The sequence below is a fragment of the Pan paniscus genome, chromosome 13, assembly GCF_029289425.2.
Source record: "Pan paniscus chromosome 13, NHGRI_mPanPan1-v2.0_pri, whole genome shotgun sequence".
NCBI classification, from domain to species: Eukaryota; Metazoa; Chordata; class Mammalia; order Primates; family Hominidae; genus Pan; species Pan paniscus.
The window spans coordinates 86,258,280-86,264,535 of NC_073262.2; the positions used below are offsets into that span (position 1 = coordinate 86,258,280).

At 37.2% G+C, this 6,256-nt stretch overlaps 1 pseudogene; it reads right to left on the reverse strand.

Annotated features, from left to right (window-relative positions):
• Positions 1-4,931: 4,931 nt before the first annotated feature.
• Positions 4,932-5,944, reverse strand: LOC100978300 (calcyclin-binding protein-like; annotated as a pseudogene).
• Positions 5,945-6,256: the final 312 nt, after the last annotated feature.

Consider the following 6,256-nt stretch of genomic DNA (forward strand, 5'->3'; position numbering starts at 1 on the left):
GAGAAGTTAGCTGAAAGATAAGTTAATGTGTCAATTTGACTGAGTTAAGGGGCGCTTGGATACTTGATACAACTTCATTTCTGGGTGTGTCTATGAGGGTGTTTCCAGAAAATATTAGTATTTGAATCAGTAGACTGAGTAAAGAAATCTACTCCCACCAACACGGGCCAGTGTCATGCAGTCTACAGAGGGCTGAACTGAATGAAGCGAAAGCACAGGAGGAGGACAAATTTTCTCTTCTTGAGCTGGGACATCCATAATTTCCTGCCCTTGGACATCAAAACTCCTGGTTCTCAGGCCTTTGAAGACGCTGGGACTTACACCAGCAGCCCCCCAAATCCCTCTACTCCCAACTCCCACCAAATCCTTTCTCAGGCCTTCAGACTTGGGGTGAGAGTTATTCCATAGGCTTCCTTAGTTCTCATGCCTTTGGGCTTAGGTTGATGTATATTACAGGCTTTCCTGATTTTCTGGTTTGTGGGAGGCATATTGTGGAACTTCTCAGATCCGTAATTATGTGAGCCAATTTCCATAATAAATCTTATTTTATATATCTATATATCCTATATTGATTGTTTCTCTAAAGAACCCTGACTAATGCAGGTGATTATCAGTAACATATAGAGCAGCATGATATTCTGAGCCAAATTTGTAAGCCATGCTTTATTATCTTTTCCTTCCATTTTTGACTCATTTTCCACCTCCATGTATCTTGCCTCTTATCCTCCAGGCATTTGTTGCCACTGGGCTTTCAAAATCTTTGAGTTAGAACCTAATAGTCCAAAAATATACTTTTTCTAATGCCCAATCAAAATTTTCACTCTCACAATAATACAGATCTTATCCAGATGGAAATTAATTGGTTGACTTTATGGTAGGCATGATTAAGAAACCTAATCACCCCAGTAATACATACATTTCAAGAGAAGAAATTATTAATAAACTTTGTTCAGACCACCAATGTAGTTGTCTCATATGATTAAAAATAAAGTCCTTTATTTAAAAAAAATGGTGACAATGTACTGGCAGGATTATTAGATTAAGAATCCATAGCTTGGACTCTTGTCTGCTCTTTTACCAACAAGCCAGATAACTTTGATGATTTATTTTATCCCCAGGTACATGTTCCACACCTTCAAAATTTAATAACAAGTGACTTTTATAAGGGTTGTGATCCATCAAGCTCTTTTGTTAAGCACTCATCCCACAAGCTAACAGGGTAAAAACTATTATTATTCTTATTTTTCAAACAAGAAAGTTGATGCTTAAAGAGGTTATGTGTATAACCCAAGCACACAGTAAGTGAAGTAATATTACATTTTCTAATTTACATTAAAACCATTTTGCCATAGACTGCATTGTGAATATTAACAGCATTTTAATCTATACCTTTGAAGTAGTTAATACAATTCATCTTTGAACAACACAGGAGTCAGGGACACCAACCCTTGAGCATGTGAAAATCCACATCTAGCTTTTGACTACCCAAAAACAGAATTACTAATAGCCTATTGTTGACTGGGAGCCTTACCAATAACATAATCAATTAACACGTATTTTATATGGTATATGTATTACATACTGTACTATAATAAAGTAAACTAGGGAAAAGAAAATGTTAAGAAAATCATAAGGAAACTTTATTTGCAGTCTGTACCTGGATACCATAAGTTTATGCCATCTATTTCACAAGATGAATTGTCTGAAACAGAGAGCAACTGCGGCTTCAGACCCTATGGTACATATAAAGCAATTCAACTTTTTTGGGTAATGCCATGACTTTTCTCTGCTTCTTGGGAGTACTTGCAGGATCACCAGTGGCACTTCTTATGAGTCTCGGTTTTTCATGTTTAATTGCATTAAACATGAAAAATGTGTGAGAACTGCAAGATACCATTTTTTTTCTGCCATGTGCAACTTACTGGAGAATAAAACCACTCAGATAGAGACGATGAGAGTCACACGGTGTTTATTTAAAGAGGTTCTGGCAACACTTGGGCTCACTGCAATAGCGACGGGGGTGGCTATGAAATTATTACAATAGTACAGTATGTACTATAGTTAATTGTATGCAGTTATAATTTAATATTACACCTACTTTGTAAACAAACATTTATTTTGTTTGTATTTCTCTTGACTGCCAATGTCACCATGTATGGTCTGTGTGTGTGCATAAGTTTTCATAAACATTTTTAATGCATTTGTATATATTCTGTGATAAATGATAAACTAGGCTAGTATTTACATATTTTATGCATTCATGACATACCTAATTTTTTCAGTATCTCTAGGCTACATGATTTGTCTGCAAGTTTTTTCATATTGTTGCAAATCTCCAAAAAATAAATCCAATATGTTTATTGAAAAATGTCTGCATATAGGTGGACCCATACAGTTCAGACTCGTGTTGTTCAAAGATCAACTGTCAGGAGCCTTAATTAAGAATTCATACACAGGTGGTTGCTTAGCAGTTGATGGACTCCAATCAGGATTCGACACTTAGAGCTCACTTCTACAGCTTGGACTATTTCCATCTCTGATCAGCAGTAGAAACTTTGCTAATTAGCTAAGTGATGGTAAAAGAGATTTTTACTGGTAAAATTAATGTTAACACAGATAAGTGGACTGGCTAGAAATATTTACAAGTACTTTTGCCCTTGCATGAAGAGGATTTAGGAATCTATGATCCCAGAAGTCAGCACACTTCAGAGTGGTGCTGTGATCCACCTGGATATCAAGGTGCATGATTGGCTGACAGTCTCCTGCTGTGTCAGGTCTGCCCCTCACTCTGAAGACTACCACACTACGAAATCACTCTGTTTCCTTTCATGTGTGTTATTCTTCAATAAACCTTTTGCACTCCTAATCCTATCTTGATACCTGCTTCCACAGAAAATGCAAATCAGCACAGGTGCTCTGGGCTTAGGACACAATTGGAACTATGTTTATCCGTTAAGAGAGGATTCTGTTGTCTGATTCTGATTCATTTAGCTGTATTCTGCCTGCCTAGAAGACTGAAACATCTGCTTTGAATAAGCCTATTCATGCAAGGTCTGGTTCAGGTGTCTAACGGATGGAGGTCTTTATATCAAACGCTCACAAAAGAGCAGAGTAATAGATTTTATGACTGTTGTTTGATTGTGTGCTAATAAATTGTTTGTTTCTGTGGAAGGATCTAGTCTGAAGCTTGCTCTCATTATAATTTCCCACCTCTTACAAGTTGGAGAAAGGGCACATGGGTTGAGGTAAAACCTATAGCTCTCACCTAAAAAAATCTCATAATTGGGAATGATGAAGCCGACTTAAATCAGTTCACAGCATGAAGTCAGGTTTTTTACTCAAGTTGCTTAATTCCAAAGGTCATTTCCTTACACTCCTATGCCATAATATGCTTCCCGAACTTGTCTGTAAAGGATTAAGTGTCCAGTTACATGTTAATAAGCTATTCCTAACAAAGGGTTTGGGAAAACTTGCTCACTATACTTCCCTCTTGGAGATTTCTAATATAAATTACTATACTGTAGGCTTTGGGAAGTCATACAGTGTTTTAAAAAATAACCTATTCACTTGTCGATTTTAGAAAGGAAATGGACGACTTGATCCAATATCTCAAATTATTTAACCATTGAAGCATTTCTTTCTCTTTTTTTTTTTAAATGAGAAATAAGCTTTCTGTGGAATTCAACCTAGGGATAAAAGATAAATAGTATTTTTATCTCCAAAATTCTATGATTCTTTAAAAAATTGGCAAATTTCAGAAGGCAGGCTTCAAAAAAATATTTATGAATAAGGCCTTCCTCTTTTTAATAATCAAGCCACCCTTTTCCTAGACATATGCTGCATGACTACAAAATTCACTGATGCACCCATTTCTAAGATTATCAGCCTCTGTGGACTGCACTGAGTCTGTGTAGAGTTTCAAAGTTCCCCATGCTCTGGTCCTATAGTGCTTAGCAATAATTATCAAGCATTACTCATCATATAAACCTTCTATTCAAAAAACTGCTCTTTATTGTTCCTTTATTTCCATCTTTGTACTTTTGCTTTTTTTTTTTTTCTTGACCTGTTATATCTTCTCCTAGAACTTCAAAGTTTGGTGCATGGCCCCTTCTTTACAAACTTTCTCTAGTGGTTCTAGTCTACATTGATCTATTATTTTACAAATTCAGTTTGTAAAAAAAAACTGTGGAACTTCTGCTCCAAATACACAAACCTTGAGTCATCCCTGAACAGTACTGATTTAGTGGGTCTGGTATGGAGTCCAGGTACCCATAGGTTCACAAATTTCTGCTGGCAATTCTGGTATACAGAAAGGAGTGAAAAGCCTCTAACATATAATGTGTCTCCTGCACCAATCAATTAAACATGTTTCATTGCTTCCAGTGGGCCAAGTGCTCTGCTTGGGGGACTGGATTACACAGAACATAGTATTACTCCTACTCACAGGTAGCACAGAGTGTGGCTGTTGGGAGGAATTCAATCAGCTAATGGTGGTAAGTGCTAGAAAGGAGAAATGAGTGCACTGCTTCAGGAGCACCGAGTAATGGATGGTAAACAGAACTATGGAAAAAAATACCTCACAAGGAACAAAGTTCAGGTGGCTCTTGAAGAATTGGATTTTGTCTGCTAAATAAACAGCCTATCATGGCTGTGGCTCTAGCATAGAGTATAGCAGAAACAATAGAAATGCCAATAGCGGTCGGAATACAAAGGATTTAAAATACCATACTAAAGATGTCACTGTTTTCCTCTGGATAACAGAAAATAACTTAAGAAAGAAGCATCCAACTTTGTTGTTATCTAGTGTTGATTCATATAATAGAAATCCATATCAGCCTGCCCCCATACATTTGTATTAATAGTGTGTCAGGAGAACCCATTTTTAGTAAGGAACACTAAATCAGTAGCTCTCTAAATATATAATATTATACTCTCAACTAATTTTTTTTTTTGCAGGAATGTTTAATAAGCATATTTTATTTAAGTAAATCCTCCAGTAGGAAATGGAGAATTCACTGCCTTTACTTAGAAGGCTATGTAAATAGCTATCTGTCAAATTTATATATGCAGCTCACCAATATTCCCTTACTGGAAACATCAGTATTTCCACATCACATCACAGTTCCCAAAAGGACTTTAAAGTCTCAAAATTCCGTGTCTCCTTTGGCTTGCTTCTCTCTTGATTTCACCCAGGCTTTATTAATGGTTTGCTTCATATCATCATCTCCATCTTCATAAATTTTCTTTAGAACATTCATCAATCCCTCACTAGGATCTGTCTCAGTGTCATAGGAGGGCTTCTCTTTTTCTTTGCACTCTTTTCAACCTGGGTCAGGTAATCCCACCTTGTGTTTTCCACTTTCTTTCTACACAATATAAGAACTGTATCAGTCTTGACTTTTTTTGAACTGCCTTCCACAGAGATGGGTTTCAAGAGATTGTTCACAATCATGGAGTAACTCTTCCCATTTAAATTCTTTACCAAAAGATCAAATGACCTCTCTGTGAAATGCACCTGCACATTCTCAGTGGGAACTTGATGAACTCCAGTTAAGGTAATGTAGATTTTCACAAACTTATCTGACTGATCCCATCCATAATAACTGATTTTCACCGTATAGCCCGTTGTAATGGGAGCAACCACAGCAGCTGGTTTTTCATTAACAAGAAGCTTTGCTTTCTTCTGTGATTTCTGTTGCATTTTGTTCTTGATTTCTCTCTCAATCTTGGATTTTTCAGCTGTAAGGGCATCACGTACTCTTCCTAGTAGCCTTTTCCAGCAACACCTTTACCTCTTCTAGATCTTTCTGTAGCTCTTCTGAAGCCATGGGGGCTGGGTCAGGCCGAAGGCCCGACCTGCAGCCGTGCAGAGGAAGTAACAGGAAACGCCGCGCCGAGCCCTCAAACCGAGCGCAGACGCCTACCCGCACGAGTCGCGGCGCCGCAGCCTGCGAGCACACCGACCCTGCGTGAGATCGCGGCCCTAATTTTTCTTTAATTAGTAATTTATAATGCCCACATTTCAAAATATAATTTAAATGATTCTTGAAGGTCAATATATATTAATTACATTTAGCTTCCACTATAATTACTAATAAAGCCAAGTCCACTAGAATGATGATTACCAGAAACCAATTTTATCTAGGCAGCAGCAAACAGGCAAAAATAGTCTATTATTCTGTCAGCTCATGTATTCTGTGTAAATTAGAGACTATTTGCTAAACATCTTAACTAGACCATCTCCCATAATTAGGCC